Here is a 22,217-nt window from a genome sequence, read left to right as displayed (position 1 = left end):
TCTAACTCATCTGCTTGAAGAACATATATGAAAACACACGTCTGTCAGCCTCGTGTCCACGAGTTGGGATCAGCTGAGCCAAAATTCTGGTTCAGTGAGCGTTTCCTGTAGCCAAACTAAAAATACGTGCAAGTTTCTTAAAAATTAAGAATTGAGAGGAGCGCCGCGCATGGAGGAGGGGGCCAAGATTCAAACGGTCAACAGGCCGCTGTCAGTCAACACATTTGTCAGGAAATATTTTCTGCCCTTACATCTTCATCTGGTGTTTTGAGTTACGAGCGTCTGGTACAGTGGAAATACAAACAGCTCACATGCTCACGCTGGAATCCGAGCAAAGATTCAACAGGTCATTGCACCATAAAAATGCCTTTCAGTCATCAGTCATAAAGATCAAAGATTTGCAGAGCATGATGTTTGGTAAACAATGCATGCAAATATGTCTAGCAGACCCTTTCCGTTGCTGTTGGGTTAGTCTGAACTGAGTTAAAACCTTCCACTTCAGCTAAATAAAAACTCGTGATGGAGACTCCTTGTTAAGCACCTTCTACATCTGTTCAAAGTATTCGGACAAGCTTTTAATCACATAGTGTAGATTGATCTTAGTCTGGTTAGGATTTTAGAATTGTGGTCTGTGGGTGGCGGGAATCTTCTCACCATGCTCTATTTTAGGCTTAGTCAGAGACAGTGTGCAGACAGAATCATTTTTCCAGTTGGGGGAATGTTAGGCTGCCCGTGTGAATTCCTTTCCCCTAGTTTGGGGGATTGACCCCCCGCCCCTTTGCCCCACAAATCTTCAGGTCTGCAACTCCTTTACTGCTGCAGTCCAAGATGGCCGTCACGGCTGGTTAGAAGAAACTAAAGGGCAAAAGGGAAGCCCTCGTTCTCTCAGTTACGTTCATGTGTGATTCCTTAAGCAGGAATTTGCCACCAGTGGGATGCCTGTTTGCCATGTCACCCACTTTTCTTCTCATAGATGTTTTCTTCTACTTCTTCTTTTTTTCCCAGGCAACAACTAGAGTTCTTCTTCTTTAAGGTTTTTAAAACTATACATGATATATACTCCAAAAACAACTCTGCTGGCTTTCTTCTATTGACTTTGCACCAAATCCGCATAGGCTGGATTGCAATACTGTAAGTGATACCAAAGAAAAACAGCAAAGACAAACACACGCAGTCAAATAAATTAAATTGGTTTAACTTTTTTTCAAAAATAATCTCCGCTTTGCTTTGTTATCTCCTGCCTCCCCCATGCCATTGTTGACATATACATTTATCAAGTCTAGATCGTCTGCTTTTGCCTTTAACTCTCTCATTCCCTCTCAGTGTAACTCCTCCGATCCCGCCCACTCACGCCTACTCATTCTATTACTATGTCGCCTCTCTCTGTCCCTCACCGCCTGGTACAGTCAAGAGGATGAAATCACTCTATCGGTGAGTGGCGCCTCCACTGTCACTGGCATCAGACAGCTCCAGAGAAGGCCGTAATTAAACAACTCAAGCTCTGGTAATTACCCTACAGTGGCCCTAATTACCCCATTCTCAGGGTGATTACAGCCTACAGGAGGAGGGGACCAACTACAAAAAGCCCTCCCTGTCTGCATGATGGGGGGTAGGGACGATGGCAGCGGGGAAACCGTGGGGCTTTAATGCAATGTCACTGTGGAAATGGAGGAAAGTGCATTTAGACAAAGGTGCTATATTGGTGTTGACGAAAAAAGCTGTGGTTCACCCTGGAGAACAGGTAGCACTAAAAGAAGCCACAGAATCCTTGAGGGAGAACAGCAGGCTAAAGGTGTTTGTCAGAATAAAGGCTTTGTGCCCCAAAGATTACAACAGCAACAAAGACCACAACAAGATGGAAAGCTGTTCCCATTGATGTACCACCTTGAAACTTTGCCAAAAGGTTACAGTCTATCGCGTCCATCAGTGTTCGGGAGTGTATCTTACACAGATCAGCGCATCTCCTCTCTGTCTCAGCAATTTTAGTATAAAAATGGCTATGCTGTTCTAAGCAAATCGCTCTCTTCCCTCTTGCCTCCATCAGTGAGGAGGTGCTGACTGGGGGAGGGATCGATGCTCCGCTCCAACAGACAATGGTGTGTCGATTCAGCACCTGGGCAAAGGGACAAGGTAAAAGGGGAAGAAGAAAGTGACATTTCAACTAACTCTGAAGAACTTGTGAAATAATTTGTGAAGGTGAGTCATCTTGTTGCTTATAGGACCCACGGGACCATCGCGTACTTGCCCTGTCCTTCGATGGAAGAATGCAGTAAAGTGAGCCCCATTGGGATACGTGCTGCAGCACTGAGACAAAAGGTATCCAACGCTTATTAGGTGGATGATTAACTATGGATATAACATTAAAGAGGATTTCTGATTGGTGCTTATTGTAACCAATTTCAAAAACCTATAAACACTGACAAACATGCTGTATGATTAAAACGCTAAAACTATATAGAACTTGACTAATAATTCCGACCACCAACTAAATGTACTAGTACTAAACTAACTCTTTGTTTTCTTTGTATTGTATTTGCACAGTAAAGTTAATTATTTCACACTATTCCATTGATCTTTAGGTGGCAGTAAGACATTAAGATTTCCACAAAAAGCACCAATGAAGGTTTCAAACTGCAATCATGTCCAAAGAGCCTTTAAAATGGATGAGGACCACGTCTGTGACCAGTCAGTTGTCATCATCAAAGCAACTTTGGAGCATCAAGATGCTGATAAAATGGCAAGAACATGAAATCAGTCTGCTGTCTGTTAGCAGTTGAATGGGGTCAAGCTGGTGATTACAGGCAATCTGTTTGTGATAATACAGCAATTAACTGTGGTGAATTGTAAAAATTGCAAAATCAGTTGCTGTCAACATAGAAAGAAATTCACATTAACTATTTGCATTCAGAGTCCAGCCAGAAACTCAGATTTAAAACAGAAATTCAGAATCCACAAGTATTGATGTTGTTGCTGCAGGACAGCAAAAATAACTGCTAAATGACACAGCCACTCAGCAGCCTTGCGTTTACAGACTAGAACCAAGATACAACCATTTGCCAACAAGCTGAGTTAAGTTCTCTATTGCAAAGAGACACAGCGGAAATGAGTAGTGCTCATTGCCACAAATCAGCTCAGATTGACTGCAAAGTACTGGCAACCTGAATGCATTTATAAACTAGATGGGATTATTGGCAAACTTTTACCAGTCTGTTCGAGACTGACTGCACGCTGTCAAAATGGAACCACAAGACAAGTTAACTCCCACAAGTAGACCCGTGCAATTGTTCGGAAATTCAAAGTGGTCTGTAACTACAAACCCCGAATGCTGAAAACGACGTTTTATAGGTTAGCATTTCCTTTATCCATTTCTCTTCCTTTTTGGCCATAGTTTGAAACCATGCGTATATGTATGTATGTGTGTATGTTGGAATGAATGTCTGTTGGTATGTCTGATTATGTGTCTGTATGTTTATATATGTATTTATTGTGAAGAAGCAACAGCTGATGACTGAGGCAAAAAGTGTGGAGAGTTTTTCAGAGCTGTACTGAAAATACAATTAAAATAGTTTGAGGGACGAGTGGTAAAACATACAGTGATTCAGTAATTTATTTATGGAGAAGTGGAGGCATTATGGTGGACCATTTAAAACCTATGGTACCAACCCAATGAGATCATCATTGTAAACTTTTTGTTTCCTAAATGCACAGACTTGAACAGCTATAAAAGCCAAAAAGTCACATATATGTATTAGCACTGGGATTTAGCATTACTTGACATCACTTGTGAAAAGACTTCATAGTATTAAAGGGGAAAAAAACATGTATGTGTTGTAATAACCTGCAGACAAATATCAAAAATTGTCGTTAAACGGCACTGAACAGGATGCAAGAACATGGCCGGCACCTTGCAGCCATTTGTAACCACAATTGGGATTAGTTTCGCCAATGCAACAGAACAACCTCATTAGCATGCATTTGGCATTATTTATACGTGTGCTGGAGGATCAGATTGGGACATCTGCTATGTGTTGAGTGAGTGAGGAGGGCCATTTGAGTGAGCGTGCTGAGGACCCCGATTGATGTCACACACAGCAAAAAGTCCCTGCGGTCCCATTAGCAGCTACAGTCGGCATTACTGTCACAGCCGTCAGCCGTGATGGAGGGCAGTTCCGCCGCTACAGCCATCGGTAACCTGTCCTGTCTAAGAAACGACACATGGGGACAAATGAATCGGATGCTGCGCTTCCCAAATGAACGCGGGTTGAAACCAGATACACACTGTGCTTTAATGCAGCCCTGAGTTCTTGTGAAAAATCTACCATTTCCAGCAGTGCGCATTTGGCATTCATCAAAATCGATATCACCTTTCAGGCTCATTGTTCCCACTGTGGCCTGTTCTCAGTCATAATAATTCACTTGGGCTTAATAAAAGACGAATTCTGTTGGATTACTTGAAAATATTTGCACGACAACACAATGCGATTTGAAACGTATGTGCATCAGGCTCAGCTGTTTGTTTTCCTACAACGATCCAGATGCAAGATTTCATTACTTCCTTTTCTCTCCTGGGTGAGTAATGATATTGTGCTTATCCACAGGTGCAACCAGGATACTATATGAATCACCACACAAGTGGTGATTCACATTTATGCTTCCTGAAAAATAGTATACTGTCCTAACTACCAAAAAAAAAAACTTGTGCAAAGAAAAGATAGGTCAGTGCCGAACATTCCCAACTGGCAATTCCCATTGCCTCTGGCATGACTGAATAACCCACAAAACCCTAAGGACCATGCCATATGTCATACTAGTGCTCTTAAATTTGAATCAAATGTCTCTGGCTGTTTTAATAGCTCTGTGATTGAGTACAGAAAACACCACTGTAAAACAAAAGGCTTTTTGTACCCAAATAGTGAGCCTCTTGCCCACAAAGAACTAGCTTCATTCACAACAGCTCCTCTCTGATGTGCTCGTAGAAAAAATGATTTACACTTTCACTATAATTACTCTGATCCCGCCTGCCCCTAAAGGCTACATCTCACAATGGAGCTGTTTGCAGTTAGCTGAGAGGGGATTTTACTTGACATAATTGCGATGAATATGTAACTCAACCAAGACAAACAAGCACAGATATTTAGAATTCCACACTAATTGAATTAATGCATGACAAGATGTATCACATGCTCAGACATGTTATCTAACAGAAGCTCCTGTTATAGAGAATCAACAGACAAGACTATGGAAGTGTCAGTGCTTGTGCGAACATCTGTGTCCTGTCTGCATCTGAACATCTACGTGGTTTTTGTACAACAAGCATATAAATGAATATACTTTAGAATCGCTAACAGGGGACACGAATAACATTAATTATCTCATTAGAATAGCACCCATTAAGGGGAAGATATATTAGACAGAAAGAAAACAGCCAGTTCTTGAAGTTGCTACACTGGGAGCAGGAAAACTGGACGACCATAAGAAATTCTGACAGTCTCATTGTATAATTGTGATGGTTTGACAACTAAGTTATATCATTTACAAATGCAAAGTCTTGACATGGCTACTACATACCAAAAGTGGTAGAAAGAAAAATAACCTAAGACAGCATCATGAGTTTGATGATGCTCACTGGGAGTGAAGGAGGACCGGCAGACAAGCTGGTGAAAGCTTTACGCTGGCTATGACACAAAAGTATCTCTGATTGGATGCATAACTACAGGTAAGGGTACACATGGTGTCTTCTCTCCACTGTTGAAATTGCCTAGGATAGATATGTGAATGTTATAATTGTACAATAGCCACATGAATCACATTTTCTTTTCCTTGTATCATGACACTCTTGCAGGTGTCATTTTGACATATAAAACCTACCTTAGAATTGTTGCAGACCAAAATCACCCTTTTCATGACAAGAGCACTTTCTGAAGGCCTATTAAAGCAGGATAATAGACCTCACTATGTTGAAAAATGTTTAAAGAACTGGTTTGAAGAAGGTACAAAGAGTTCAACATCACTTGGGTAAAGTATCTGAAGGATGAGCTGAGAAACCACCGGATCAACTAACAGATTTTATCGCACGTCTTGGTGCCTGCTACCACCAAACCTCTTCAGAAGTCTACACTTCCTACTCATGTTAAGCAGGTGGTTCTCATATCGGTGTGCTTTCAGCATGCAAAGCTTTTTGTGTTGTAAATATACTGTATATACATGTATGGATACACAGGCATGTGTACATCTAAAGTAATTACTCACTATCTGACACAGATGAAACATAATTTAATCAGAGGGATTGTCCTGACTTCAGGCAACTTCAAAGTGGATGAAGGAATTTCAGTTAAAAAGGGGCTGATGATAATCTGAACTCCACAGGATTTACTAGAGAAGTACAAAAGGCCACTGAAGTCATGCCATTCACACTCCTTGCATTTTTTTTAGATAAAACTGCATGCCTTGTCCTGCATGCTTGCTCGAGCTTTCCAGTATTAATTATATTTGAAATATTGGAGTATATGTCCAACAAGGGCACAAAGACTTTCTCATTAGAATTAAAATAACTTCACCCCTATAGTATAGCGCAACTAAACACAATTTACAGTGTCATTAATGTTCATCTTTCACTGACTCAGTTGTAGATGTTAAATAAGATGTTTCTAATAATTTGCCCCCTTCATGAAAGTAAATGTGAAACACCTAAAGTTGCGAACACTTCTCAGGATAATGAATTAGATTACAGTGCTATCTTTAGCCATGACTTTTGGTATATAATCAGACTCCTCAGGTAATCAGTGATCTTGTGGTTCCACTTAAGAGTTTCCAGCACAGTAACATGTGGAAATGAAACTATAAGATGATATTACGTAAATCCTCATTTGTCGTTGATTTTCTGTTCCAGTATCAACATGTGGAATTCCTCAAGTTCAGTACTGACTGGGATCTTTTTAAATATATATTTTTTCAAATTAAGGATTAGTTATGTATTTAAAATGGATCTGCTGCTTCTTTTTCATGTTACTTGAAAGCAATATAGTTTGTGCCTTTTTGTATTGTTCTGTCTCTTTCTAACTGTCTACCTGTATTGTATAGTTTTTGTTTCATGTGTATTTTTGGTCCATTTATGTAATTTATTGCATTAGTTTTCTGCATGCAATTTAAGCCTCTCTTTAGCAGAATTGCAAACATGCTTTGACTATTTCTCCAATAGCTATTGAATAATGAACTCAAACTAGGCAATTTTTACCATTACCCCTGAAAGGAAGCCACTCTTAACCGGGCTATTATGCGCGTCACTCTCAAACTACAGAATGATGCTCTATGATCAAAGTGACATCACATCCACTGCAGCTTTGGCTGTCAGCGGCTCGTTCACCACTTAATATTTGTAATCTAACATGTCGTGCCGCCATAGCCACAGTCAGGTTGAAGATGCAAGCGTGCATGTTAAATGTCCAGTGCGATTTGCAGATTAAAAACAGGGAGATGTTGCAATAGTTTGAAAAGGTGAGGATTTCTGGAAAAGCTCTGAAAAAAATGTGATTTTGTTGCTTCCGTTTTTGACTTCTCTTGCTATACCAGTGTTGATATGAAGGCTTGATCTAAGTAGCAAAAACTATAGTTGAGGATAATACCACAGCAGGTATCTGAACCCTAAGCACCGTTATAAATGGTACGGAGCTGTAGTGATGTCACTGTTAATGATATGATGGGTAGACTGAGACCCTTTGTGTTCTGTTGCGTGGCCCTCTTCAAGAGGTGGGTTCAGCACCGTTCATTTAATGTCAGCTGGCTTTAGGCAATATGACCGAAACACCATCTATCCATTTTCTTAATCATTTGTCTACCAAGGGTTGCTGGAGCCTAAATGACATTGAGCAAGAGGCAGGATGCAGGGTGACTCTCACAGCCACAGCTATGGCCGCTTTAGAGTCGCTAATTAAGCTAACCTTTGGACTCTGGGATGAAACAGAAGCACAGAGACTTCCTGCTGTTAGGTGACAGTATCACTATGCCACTCTGGAATGAAAACTGATTGGAAAAAAACCTATCCCCTCTCATCAAAACACAGAGTCACACTGTGACTATGGTTGTGACAGAGAAAATTTTCCCTTCTATTCTGGATAAAGAGAAGACAGGGAGAAGAGCAAAAAACAAACCCAAACTGAAGTGCTCTCAGGCCTGGAACATTTAAGATGATGTGAGTGCAGGCCAGCGAGGGAGTGGTGGGATGGGGCACACATTAGTTCTCAGGCATGGTACGTGGCAACCGTGTGAATGTAAGAATGTAAGTATGACCGGACACCCACATTCCCCCAGCCTTTGGTGGACAACGAGGAAAAGCAGCAAGAGCAAAGTCGGTAATGAAAATGGATAGCAGTTTGGCTACGCTGCCTCAGCTCCATTGATCACGCAGCTGTAAAGAGCGATGGACCTCGATGTGGGGTGAGAGCTGTGTGCATGTTCCAATTCTTTTACGATCCATTCCAATTTAGCCGTACATTGATAACTTCTCCTCCAGAAACTATTGTAGCACTACGCTGTTCAAAGCACAGAGTAGATGTAAACACCCCCCTTTTGGAGCCACTGAACAGTATATATCACTCTGATAAACGCAGATATAATTGGAGACATTTATAGATGGATCATGCCTGCTGTGTGTATGTACAACTGCATTGATTACTTCTAACTGAAGGCTACGTCAATACACACACTAATGAATATTCTGCGGAAACAGCAGAGAAATTAATCATTTGATTAAGTTATTTGAACACTCAGCTGGCTCCGAGTTTGTCGCCATCAATCTACATGATCACTAGCATTTCAGTGAATAATGCTGAGGTGGATAGGGGAGTTACTGGGAGTGGGAACTTCTCATCTACACATATTGGCGTGGCCTCTTTCGCTGCTCTACAAACACACGTTAGTCCTCATTCTGTCTCTGAAAAGGTCTCCTTCTGAAGTGGTGGCCGTGTGTCGCCAAAGGATCAAATTTGATCCAACACTATTAACCAGTACTGTTCCCATTTCTTCTATATTTTGCTCCAGTCCATGCCTCATAAATGTCATCCCCGTCTGTCTGAGCATTAATCTCTATGAGGCTGGGGCCCAGTGACTCTCCAAAACAAACCAGTCTTGTTGAACCGCTCCCCTGCTGAATGGTAGAAGCTTGGCAGAGCTAAAGGAAACAGAGAAGTATGGATTGGGAGCAGGAAAGGAGGGGTGTCTTGTCCATTTTTTTAAGGGGGTGGGCAGCAGCAGCAACAGTGGGGTCTCTGCTGGGAAAAATATCAGCAGCATTATGGAGTGCGGCTGAGCCTGCCATCACTATCAATGAGAGGAAGAGGCCTGTCAGAGCACACAAAGGAGAAAAAGACAATCGCAGACAAAGAATAAGAGATGGAGAAAAGGAGAGAGGAAAAGAGGGCAAGAGGGAAACGACATATGAGGAAGTGAGAGTGAGACAAAGAGACAAATTAAAAGCACTCCAATTAGAAATGGAAGAGACAGTGCAGGCAAGAGCTAAAGAGATCACACTGATTAGAGAGTTAGATAAACCACCATAAACACGGAGGCAAATTGAAAGAGATAGAGAAGAGATAGCAAGCTGGAAAGGGAAAGACAAAGCGACAAAGACTAAGCAGGAGCAAGACTGAGCATAAAAAAAGAGAATAGGCTAAAAAGAAATTAATTAATGAGTTAGAGAAGAATGAGGTGGATTGGATCAAGAGGGAAAAAATAGACAATAGGAGACAGATTTAGATGAAAAGGAGAAAACCGTCCTGTCACAATGGCACATCAGAGCCCGCATGTGGCACCACTTGATAAGAAGCGTCATTGCCACCCTCCATGCTGGCACCCAAGTCCCTCCTCCTCTCCATTCCCAAACCATCTGTGCCATCCAAACACACCAAGCTGTCCGAAAGTGTCTCTAGCTCATGCCATTACCAGCTATCTAACGTCATCCTGGAGCCTGGCTCCCGATGACCAAGAGGGGCCCCCGAGATCAATGACATCATCAGCCCACAAGTGAAGGAGGCCAAACAGTTAACTCTAACAGAGGAGGAGGATTTGAGTCATGTGAGCTGGGATTCCGACCACAGCAGCTTAATGGTTATTCTGGACAGGGCACAGAGAGAAACTAAAAGATGGAGACAAGTTCAAAGTTTTGTTCTCCTCCCATTTTTAACTCTCACACTGTCTTTCCATCTAAAATGGTTGTGAACAGCTGTGGTTATTTGAGTTAACCTTATATAGCACCCGGCATTATACACCCGCTGGCCAGGGATGACTGTCATATGACAAAATGAAGACAGGCATGGAACTCAGGGTGGCAACGTTTGACAAAAGGAGACACGACAAGCAGACCAAGAATCTCATGTTCTCAATGTTATTCGCTGACAGTGTTTAGGAAAGGAAACAACGCTATAAAATAGCTTTAAAAACAGACAATTTTACTCTGTAATGTATGGGTTTTTCGTAGTTGAATACCATAAATTCTGTAAAACCACTGAAAGAGAAAATATTAACAGCAATCTAATGTACATTATTTCTTTGGGAAAAGCAAATATTCATAGAAAATGAAATGTTCACGGTCAAATCTTGAATATAGGTGAGCTGTGAAAGCTATTTCAGACTCACATGTAATGAGATTTCCAGTATTTGTGTGGCCAAATGGATTGTTAAGCTTAGTTAGCAATTGGCCACCTTGACCAAGACTCCTTTAATAAATAACCATATTCAACAAGTATTTTTTAATATTTTTGATGCATCAAGAACTGTGACAAAATTACAGTATGTCATAGTTAAAAAGTTTGTGAAGAGTACAATTGGTACCCTTAAATATTACTCTGGTGTCCTCCCAAAGTCCAACGTCAAGCAGGTAGTGTGGTTAGGTTAATTAGTGATTCTGCGTTAGCCCTGGGACAGACTGGTGATGATGTACCCTGCTGGGATAGGCTCCAGCCCCCCTCCAATCCTGAACTGGATACATAGACGACTCGATGGATGCATAGATAACTACTAACCATCTGACCTTAAGTCGTCCGCCATTTGCTGTCTGCCAATTGTCTACATTGTCTCGATTGTCTGTGACAATCAATCACCGATAATCAGATGTAGACCATCCGACAACCACCAGCTGTGAAGAAAAAAAATGAGTATTCCCCATCCACTTGGAACTGGTTGGTGGTAATTGCTGGAAAAAGGATTGCTAGAGGCCCACTCACTCAGGCCTATGGACCAGTCTGGCAACCACCTGTTGGTATGGAAAAACATATGTATTCCCCAACCAGTTGGCAAAAACCTCCTTGTGAGTGTCACTACCATACCGCAGTAATTTAAATGAAAGTGACCGACTTGTCTACAAACACTGTCCAGCTACTCTCTCCACTGTAGTGAAACCGTGAAAAGTGCAACACAAACTGGATAAACTATTTGCCTTCAAAGTAAAAGTTGCTCCTTTTGAAACACATTGGCTAAATGTTGCTTCCAGGTCTGTGACCATTCACACTTAGTTGTCGTGTTCAAAGTGACTTTAGTATATCAAGACGACAATAAAATGGTGATAAGATGGAGTCAGTCTGCTAGCAGTTTACAACTGAATGGCAATTACGTTTCCTGTTTGCATTAACATTTATTACAGAGCAATTAACTGTAATAAATCCATGCAAAATTTACATTAAACAGAATTCACATGAAATCCTTGCATTGAGAGCCCAACATAACTTGGATAGATTTTAAAGAAAAAAAACTCTGAAATCCTTCCACAAATAGTGACGTATTTGCCACAGATTTAACTGTAAAATGACGTAAGCACAGGCTGATTTAGATAATCTGGCTAATGCTGCAGTCCCAGTAGGGGAAACTGCGGTTGGAGAACATGAAGACCAAGCAAAACTATTGCAACCATATGCAATGAATGCTTTTGAATGGTTTCCTCGAAGGGAGGGAAATTTGCAACCTTGTTTTCACATAGGAACACAACCAGGATACAAAGAGTCGAGTCGAGTCCCCGTCTTGCAAAGAGACACGTCACAGATGATTTGCGCTCATCGCAACAGGCGGATTCAGACTGATAGCAAAGTACTGGCAACCTGTGTGCATTTATAAATTAGACATCATTTGTAAACCTATGCCAATCTGTCTGAGAGTGATTACAGTTAGTCAGAGTTGGCTGAGCTCCCACCAGAAGACCTGTGCAACTGATCTTGTTATCCAAAGTGGTCTGCAACCAGTTGGTCACCACAGCTATTTGCAATCACTGGGCAAACAAGTTTTCCTAGTCACGAGGAGGCTGCTGTCCTATTTTTACTCTTGTGTGACTGATCCATAAATGAATAATCTTAAAGAACAAACTGTTCCTGTTTTCCAGTTCCGTTTGCTTGTAAAATAAATGAATGACTATTGAAGTTTAACTCTTTTTTTTTTTAAAGTAACACCTACAAAGATGACTGCCAGAAAAACAGCAGCTCTTTTTCACCTCAACATACAGAAGACGAGATGTAATACTTTCACACAATCAGCCTTTTTCTATATAATCACTCATGCTCCAAGGGCTCTGTGTGTGTATTTTCAGTAAAACACAACTAAGAAGGAACAAAAAGTAATATCCGAGCCAAGGTAACAAATCAATTATCCCAGTCAAGGTGAAGCGACAAGTAAAGGAAAAAGATGAAACATCTATAAGACAACCTCAACTGGTCAGAGTGGGGGAAATTCTTTTTAAAAATGAGAGCACTTTGTCTTTCTCTCACTCACGCACGCACATTACATCCCTTCATGAACTGAATATCAGCTGAAGTGGAAGTGTTCCTGCACTGCCTGGCAGTATATAGGAGAAGCTATAACAGTTCTTCCTCCTTAGCCTGGGCAGGTATCCAAACAGCCTCCACAGGCTTTGATGAAGTGTCCTGTCATGATGTCAGCCTCCACTGGTCTCTAGCTCACCTGGGACCTCCCTCACTCTTAACAACTCCTGGCTGAGAGTAAAGAACAAAAAAATAATAAGAAAAAAAAGGAACAAAGGGGAGGGAGGGCATATCAGGCCTCCTCATACGCTGCCTTTGCTTCTCGCTTCTCCTCGGTGCCTTTCTTAACTAAACAATAACAACACAAACTCCAATATGGATTAAATCTTATCTCCAGATTCTCCTCTTTTTTCTCTCTCTCTCCTTCCTCCTCCTGCTCGCTGGCTGTCAGCAGGTTAAAAAATGGCTCGGCACTAGCTAGGGAGAAACAATTACTCATGGCGCAGGCTGTATAGACATTGGAAGCTTTGTACTCCTCTGCGATCTCAGGGCCATGTGTTTCTAATTAAACGGTGTACTGGAGGAATTATCAAAGCTCGGGATTGCATAATGAGCCCTGGCAGAAATCTGCGGCAGGCGGTGACACTCTTTGTCTCAAGAGGTGCACAGTGGTTATATTGAATTAAAAAGGAAGCATGTCAATAAGTGACTGAGAGAAGCATTCCTTTTTATTGATGTGTGTGTACTGTAAGGGATTTGTTGCGGCAAACCCCTCAGATGAATCACTTTACAGCTCCGGTGGTGGCGGTCAAAGATTAGGGGCTTCACTTAAGGAAGCTTTCAGCACAGTTCTGCCTTCAGATCCCATCTCTGTGCTCGTGTGATGGTCACCAACACCCACCATGTTTTTCATCGCACAACACCAGTTGGCCATAGACGGGCACGGATGATTTGGCTCGCCAAACGGAGGCATGTTCATCCTTACGCAGAGAGACACTTCTGTATTAGATGTCAGGCCAGATTTTTTTGTAAAACATCACACACGAGCCTGCGAGTGCTTACCTCACATAGCACACGCTCACACACATACACACATGCTTAAAATCCGGTCTCCATGGTGATTGTTTTAGTGCCCATGTGAACTTGCCCCCTGCATCTGTTTATGTTTGTTGGATGCTGTAAAAAAAAAAAAAAAAAATTAATTATTCATAACCACATGACCACTATTCTCATTTTCTAAAGCATTCCCCGAACAGCATAAATGAAAACAATAAATTCTCTGGTCAGAACACAACACAAAGAAATAAGTACAAGGGAAAAAAAACTGTTTTCTGGTTTCTTTCGAGGCATGCAATCTTGTTAAACCCTGGTCATATTTTACTGTGGATTGCTGTAGACATGATTCACATGCTCAGCGCCGATGCACGCCACCATCACAGCCGCCGGCACACAGTCCAAGTTGAAGGTTTACACGTCTTACAAGGAGAGAGGCTGGAAAGGGACGCCTGCCTGCCGAGTGCCAAAAAAGGCCATTTAGAGCTCCGAGTCCATCTGGTGGATGAACAGTGAATCACATGTAGGTCACGCTCCACTTTTCACTGTCATTTTACTTCATCCTAATCCTATTATTTTAGTATTCAGCGTAAACTCTAGCCAACAGTTTAGAGCAAGCACTGCTAAAGCAAACTGGATTCTCATGGGGTACATCTCTTATGCAAACATACATAAAAAGATAAGCCTGGACGCACACAAAAATGCAGGCAACTCAGTGTGAGCGGCTAGGATGACGCCAGGAGTAATGTGAGGCATGTGTGTTGGAGGCCGTCTATGTTATGTGTAGCATGAATCCTCTTCTGGCAGAGGAAAAGGAGTGAGTGTCTGCACAGCGGTGTGCTGGAGTCATCCAGAGTTTCTCTTACATGCAGAGAAACACACACACTTGTGGTCACAGTATTGGTGAAACTTTCCTTGCCACACAGAAGACAGATTACCAATGTCTGTTGTACCGTCTGAACAAAAACCACACTTAAAGTTCAAACTATCATATAAATCTTAAATCCGTCTAGTCTAGAATTCAAATCACCTGAGAAGGAAAAGTAGAAAGAAAAGCTGTGCTTGCATTAGACTCCTTCTTGTTTTATGGATCAGATGCATTTTTACAGTTCTTTCATTTACATATTTACTCAATCATCATATTTGTTTATGTATGAAACTATATAGCTTTATATCCGCACATAGTAGTATTAAAATGGCAATTCATAATCAATATGCCGTGTCGGCTGACTTGCAAAACATGACAAAGTGTTATATTTATTCATTTTTAAATTTTGCATAGGTGGTCAGTAAATCTTCAAACATTATGGAACTACCTTAGAAACCTTACAGCTTCATTCTTCAAATGAAGCTGTAAAGCTGCAAGAACTGTTAACCAAGAGATATGACATGTGCTTTCTACACGGCTTCCTCAGCAGGAAGAGTTGGGGGTTTTCAGTATGTTTATATTCTTTGTTAGCTGTTCTGCATGAATTTACATAATGCATCCTTAATCAGAGTTTTCCATCATTTGGAGAAGTTATATGTATCAAGATCACATTCTAATAACAGACGCAATGAGAAATTTATAGATAATTTTAGTAGCACGATATTTGGTTCCAACATACAACAACACTTTTCTCTTACTGTCTCTTATTTGCATCACTAGTGCACATAGTACAATATTTTCCAAAAGAAAACAACCACAAGAAAATAACTTTATTAACAATTTAGAGGTCCACTGAGATAGACTCTCAACTGCAGGAACATCCTCAGGGTCTTTGGTCCATATTGACATGATAGCATCACACATTTGTTGCACATTTGTCTGCTGCACATCCATCATCTTCTTTTACCACATCCCAAAGCTGCTCTATCAGATTGAGATCTGGTGACTGTGGAGGCCATTAGCTGTCATGTTCAAGAAACCAATTTGAGATGATCCAAGCTTCGTGACAGCCTGAAAGAAGCCGTCAGAAGTTCAGGTCAAAAGGTGCCAAGAAAATATCCCCCACACCATCACACCACCACCAGCCTGACCAATTGAGACACAGCCCCAAATTCTGACCCTACCAGCTTAATATTGCAGCAGAAATCAAGACTCATCAATCAGCCACCATTTTTCCATTCTTCTGTCTAATTTTAGTGAGCCTGTGCAAACTCTAACCTCAGGTTCCTGTTCTTAGCTGACAGGAGTGGGACCTGGTGTTGTGTTCTGCTTCTCTTCTGACCTCAACAAGGCATTTTTACCCAGAGACCTGCAGCTCATTGGAGATTTTCTCCTTTACAGATCATCTTGTGTAAACCATAGAGGTGGTAGTAAAATCAGCAGTTTCTCAAATGCTCAATGTAGCCCACCTTACACTGGCAACCTTGCAATAACCAAAGTCACTTTAATCGCCTTTCATTTTGATGCTCGGATTAAATATCAGCAGGTTTCATGCACACGTGTCTAAAACCACGTGATCAGATAATTGTGTTAAAGCGCAGCTAAATTAGTATACCTAATGAAGTGGCTGGTGATTGTCTATCTTGATTGGATACGACAAAAATCACGGTCGGTCACGGTGTAGAGTTTTAGATACCCTAAGTGAACCTCCCCCAAAACTGACGCAAGTCCTGTTTGGAAATCACATCAGCCTGCAATTATTTTGTTTGCAAATATGTTCCACAGATGGGATGCACCAGACACCAGGACCCAGTGCTACAACATTCAAAGTCATGTTCACCGGATAAATCCTGATTTATTGGGACACATTTCATGTAAGCCATGCCGAAAAGAAAAGACTCCACAGCTGCACACCTCAAGGCCTCACACGCACCTTTCTGGCTGCACGGAAGGAAATCAAGGTCGACGCTTCAAGATATGAATGCATAAAAAGTAAAACACTCCCATGAAATTCCATACACTATTTATATTTCTAAATCTGCCCGAGTCATTCATAGATGTCAACACTGTACTCATATCAAGGCTAAGATAGAGACAAATACCTCAAGCGCACTGCTGCCGTGAAACTGTCAATTTGGATATTAGTTTGTGTAAACATAATTTCCCATTCAGCCACGGCACGAGCAAATCCATATGGCTGTTTTTAAGCTGTATTAAAGGCGTTTAAGAAAAAGAAAGTTGGATGATTAAGTCAGTAAAGACGGATATGATTGTTGACAGATGTTGGAGAAGTCAGAGAACTCAGTTTAATTATTGGGAGGTTTGTGTCAATACTCGGCATTAGGGTAATGCACATTTGAAATAAGGATTATTAGCAAAGATTTTAGATGGTAAAATAAAATGAACCCTTAGTTCAGTTAGAATAACTATAGTTAACATTTGTTATTTCCAGCTGCAGTAATTTAGATTGGCCAATATCATTTGTTCTGGGACCATCCCATCCTCCAGTGCCTACATGTGAAAAGCACTCAGTAGGTCAAACACAACACAACAAGAACAGGGTGGGATAGAGGTGGGGTTGAAAAGTAATTATAGATAGGGTAAGTCAGATTTAACAGTGTGCCATGCATCAAATTTGACTACTTGAAAGGGTCCCAGCTGATGTGCTGGGATTGTAGTTTCCTTTATCATTGTCGTTCATTGGTGGGATTTTGCAAAGCAAGCAGCAGTACAGTCAGTAGGATTCTATAAGACACAGTGGAGGCTCTGTCATGGTTTGGGGTTGTTTTTCAGCTCATGGTGTTGGGGATCTTGACAAAATTGATGACATTAATACAGAAAAGAAGAGTCAGAAATAACATCTGGAAAGCCTCTGACTGAAAACAGCTTCATTTTTCAGCATGACAGGGATCCCAAATACACTGCGAATACAGTCAAAGCTCACGTGGATAGAAAAATGCATCAGTCTGCCCTCCCCAGACCCTGCACCTTAACATTACTGAAGCAGTGTGGGATCATCTTGACAGAAAATGGAACAAAAGGCTGCCAACATCCAAACAAGAGCTTTCAATGTCCTTCAGGAAGCCTGGAGGACTATTCCTCAAAATTACTTAAAGAAACTACAAGAAAGCTTGCTGCTGGAGTTCATACTGTGATGAAGAGTAAAGGTGGTCAGACCAAAGATTGACTTTGAAGCTCATTAGAATTGTACAAACTCTGTTTTTTGCCTTATATACCATATTTCCACATACGTTTGCACATTTCATAAGTTGCACATGAGGGGTGGTTCAAGGTTTTTGGACAGCACTGTATAACTAGTGGTCCCATACGCAGTTTATAAGAAGCTGAATCATTTTTGAGCAGCTGGAACAAAGTATTTTGTCTCTTTTTTTAATGAGAGTGACTGTAGTATGACTCAGTAACCAGCCCGAATCTCTGGATGACAGTATCAAAAGATGCTTACAGATATGCAAAAAAACCACCATTTGGCAAATGCTTTTGGAAACAATGTGTACGACAACATGATGCCTGGGCTCATTTAGTCTAATTTCTTTATTAAATTTTGTTTTTCATTTTCAAACTCCAGACATCTTTCGCCTCCCTATCAACCAATTTGCCATCTGTCTTTATTGCAACCATTTAAATCCTCAAGGCCATACGCTATAATGGCAGAGCGCCTAATGTTTGTGTGTTTACTTCCTAAAGGGTGAGAGAGAGGCTGTTTACTGATTAAAAACTCTCCCTCTCTATTTCTTGCTGAGCTCACAGCACTCTCATGACCAAGTCAAGGTCACTCCCATGCTCTCCTCCGCGCCATCAATCTCAGAGGAAGAAGCAGAAACTTCCTCTCACGATATTTGGTTCCTGTGCGTCCCTTTTTTTGTGTATGATGAATACAATCTCCCTCCAAATATCATAACTTCTTCCTCTTCCATTCATCTTTAACGCACAAACAAACACAGGTTGACAGACAAATTTGTTTTTAAGCAGCAGTCCTATCCATCCAAGCTCTGCTGTGTAGAACGACCCCACTTCTCTTTATTTTCAGTCACTGATCTAAAAATGTGGTATTATTGATATCGCAGAGCTCAAAAAATACGCACACAGAAAAGACTATTTTTCGAGTATTTTTGCAAAAAAAATCTCTGCCATTTATTCTACATTAATGCTGCTTTGAAGAACCTTTCAAAGCTGAGCATGTAGTTTTTGTTTCTGCTTGCTAATCACATCCATAGGGTGTACAGACAGACTACAGCCAGCCTGTAAAAAGTTTAAAGACTTCAGCCCTCTCTTTAAACAGAAACACCACTCAGCTCGTATAAATTACAGTGTATAGACACCATCAGTAAATGCCAGAGAGGCCATGTTAAAGTAAAGCACCCCTGACATACTTGAAGCATGAAATTCCATAGCCTTATTGACCTACTTTGCCACATGTAAGCAACACAACATCCATCACTTTCAAGCTTTTTTTTTTTTTTTTTTGACTCAGCAGACACTTCTCTTTGACTTGTGCTGGGAAAAAAGTCAGTTAAGTACATTGTAATGTAAGCAAATTTGATCACATACCACAAATCACAACAATCTATTCGGTTAAAAGAATGGGCTTTGCACAAACACGGCGATACACAAACCTAGATTATATAAGCAGGATAATTTAACTGTCAGTATTTATCAAAATGGTTGATGTTGGTCAGTACACAATAGGACATCCCCCTGACTTCGTGCCATCTCACAGGAAGTGTGAGTCAGAAACCGCAGCGTCCTGTTACAACTTCTAAACAAATTCCTGCTTTATCATCGTTTAAACAGATACCGCCATGGTACCTGTGCTCGAAGTTCAATCTGTCACAGCATGGCTGCCTAACCTCGACACCACCTCGACATCTGTTTGTTATCAATCACCGCCCTCATCAACCTGACGCTCATCATTATCAAAAGGAAAGCTTTTGAAATGCCGTCTTGAAACGCTTTCTGAAGTTTGTTTCTATCTAAGCTCATTCTCCCATGGACAAAGACCCTCCAACGCGCACAGTGAAACATACACATGAATACCTCCGAAACCACAGCTTTCTCAGCTATGGGTACTGAGAAGCAAGTGAGAAACACTTTGGGGCATGAGGCAGGCACTCATTGCCCCCATTTCAAATTACTGTGTATGAGGAATCAAACATACGACAGCAACTCGATGCATTTAGACATGCAGAAAGATTCAACTTTCTGTATACCGATGGATAGCGAACCTTTAAACAATTTAGCCATCATTTCGTAACTTCTTGACCAATTCAGGCTCAGAGGAAGTCTGGAGCCTGTCTACACTCCTGTGGAAAAGAACGTTTTTACAAGACTTTCAGGAGTTCTGTGACCCCATGATTCATTTGCTTATAGAACTACCTTTAGCAGCAATAAATTCAAGTACTTGTTTTCTGTATGACTTTATCAGTCTCTCACATCATTGTGGTCCAGTATTCTGGACCCCAGTGTTGCTTCAGTTCATTGGGGTTTGCAAGGATTCGTTTATGTACTATTCTTTTAAGGTCCCGGCACAGCGATTCAGTTGGGTTGAGGTCTGGACTTTTACTGGGCTATTGCAATACCTTGATTATTTTCTTTTTCAGCCCTTCTCTTGTAGATTTGGTGCCGTGCTGCAGATCATTTATTCTTTGCATCATCCGATTTCAGCCAAGCTCTAAAGTACTTTGGTATACAGAGGAGTTCATAGTTCATAAATCCATGAATTTATACATTTAAAATTTGATTAGGAGCACCTGGTTGCTATTTAAACTCTTAATTTTTATGAGTCAAAGATGTATTTTTTCACATGACTGTAGCTGTCACTGGGCAAAAGGTCGGGGTACACCCATTGACAGGTTGCCAGACACAGACAGCAATTCATGCTCACACCCACACTTAATAGCAAATTCAGAACAAGCAAATAAGCCAGTGCATATTTCTTTGAACTGTAGGAGGAAAACCACAACACCCAAGAGAGAAAGCCTGAACCCAAAACATTCTTACTTCTTCTGGAAACAGTTTATGTCCTTGTTGGTACTTTCTAAATGACAATCAAAGTATTTGTTGCTCAATTAGGACACATATTAGGTTTTGATCAATGTTGACGTGCCGTTCTTCAGTCTCCTAGGCTTTGACGTCCAGTGTTGACATTATCTAAACACGCCACGTCCTTTCCTAAGCTTTGATCTCGTATGAAATCTGTCAAACACATTTATGGCCACAGCTAATGTGCTACAGACCAGACGCAAACTCGCTGAGAGGTGAGTCACAGTATAAAGGTCGGTGCAGATTTAGAAACAAAATCTGATGCAGAATTGGTTTTGATTGGGACTAAACAGGAACTGGTATGACTTATACTTTCATTTCCGTAGTTTATAACAGAAAATTTGAATGTAATTGCACTGTTCCATGTACTAATTTGTGAGTGGTTAAACACCGGCAGTACTTGACGCATACTCTATTACAAAGGTAAATTTTATATTCTTCCAATACGGTACTGTGCAAAGGCCCTCTGTGACGGAGTTACACCGTCCCGGGCCGCAGACAGCTGATCTGGGCGCATACACGCACCACCACCATTAGTTTCTACAATTACCGTGGCTGCGCGTCTTTTCGTCGACCGGGCAGATAAACAAAAAGGGGTGAGAGGTATATTTTGAGCGGCGCAGAGGGTGGCCAACATATTTTTCCCGCTTACCTTTAATAAAGCCGGTAGCTTAGACTCGCTGTGATCGCCGATTATACGAGTGGTTATGCAAGCCGATGGTGTGGTGTTCCGGGGTTCAAATAGTGGGTTCGCGCGCGCTTGAAAGGTCACGTGAACTGCATTATTTGAATTTCTTTATATTTTCCTAGGAATATGAGAAATCTGTGCAAACATTCATGGAAATACAGTTTATAACACTTGAAAGTCAATCTTTGGTGTGACCACCTTTATTCTTTACCACAGCCTGAACTCTCTCAGCAAGCTTTGTCATAAGTAAGTAGTCGGAATAGCTGTCCAAGCTTCTCAAGTGACATTCAAACTTTTTCCTTGGATGCTAAGTGTCTTTTGTTCTGTTCCATCTCAAGTTGATCCCACACTGCCTCATTAATGTTGAGATCCAAGGTCTGGAGGGGCCAATCCATGTTTTTCTATCCAGGCATGTTTTGACTGCAGTGACAGTGTATTTGCCAATCAGATGTTTTCCAGATAATAGTGCATGGTAGATCAAAATCTGACCATACCTTTCTGCATTCATAATTCCATCAGTTTTGACAAGATCTCCAGCAACACTGGCTGAAATGCAGCCCCAAACAATGACAGTGCATCCACCGTGTTTTACAGATGGCTGTAGATACTCACTGTTATAGTTTTGGCCTGACCTGACCTCCATAGATACTGACGATGATTTGAACCAAAAATTTAAAATTTGGATTAATTACTCCACAAGACCCACCCACACACACACACACATTTTCAGGACATGACTTTCACATGCTGTTCCTGTACATAGTTTTTTCAAGTTCCCTCAAATTTTTTAAGGACACACTGCACACCATGC

This window comes from Perissodus microlepis, chromosome 17 (genome assembly GCF_051167445.1).
Source record: "Perissodus microlepis isolate ML-2025 ecotype Zambia chromosome 17, ASM5116744v1, whole genome shotgun sequence".
NCBI lineage: Eukaryota > Metazoa > Chordata > Actinopteri > Cichliformes > Cichlidae > Perissodus > Perissodus microlepis.
This window is presented reverse-complemented; position numbering follows the sequence as displayed.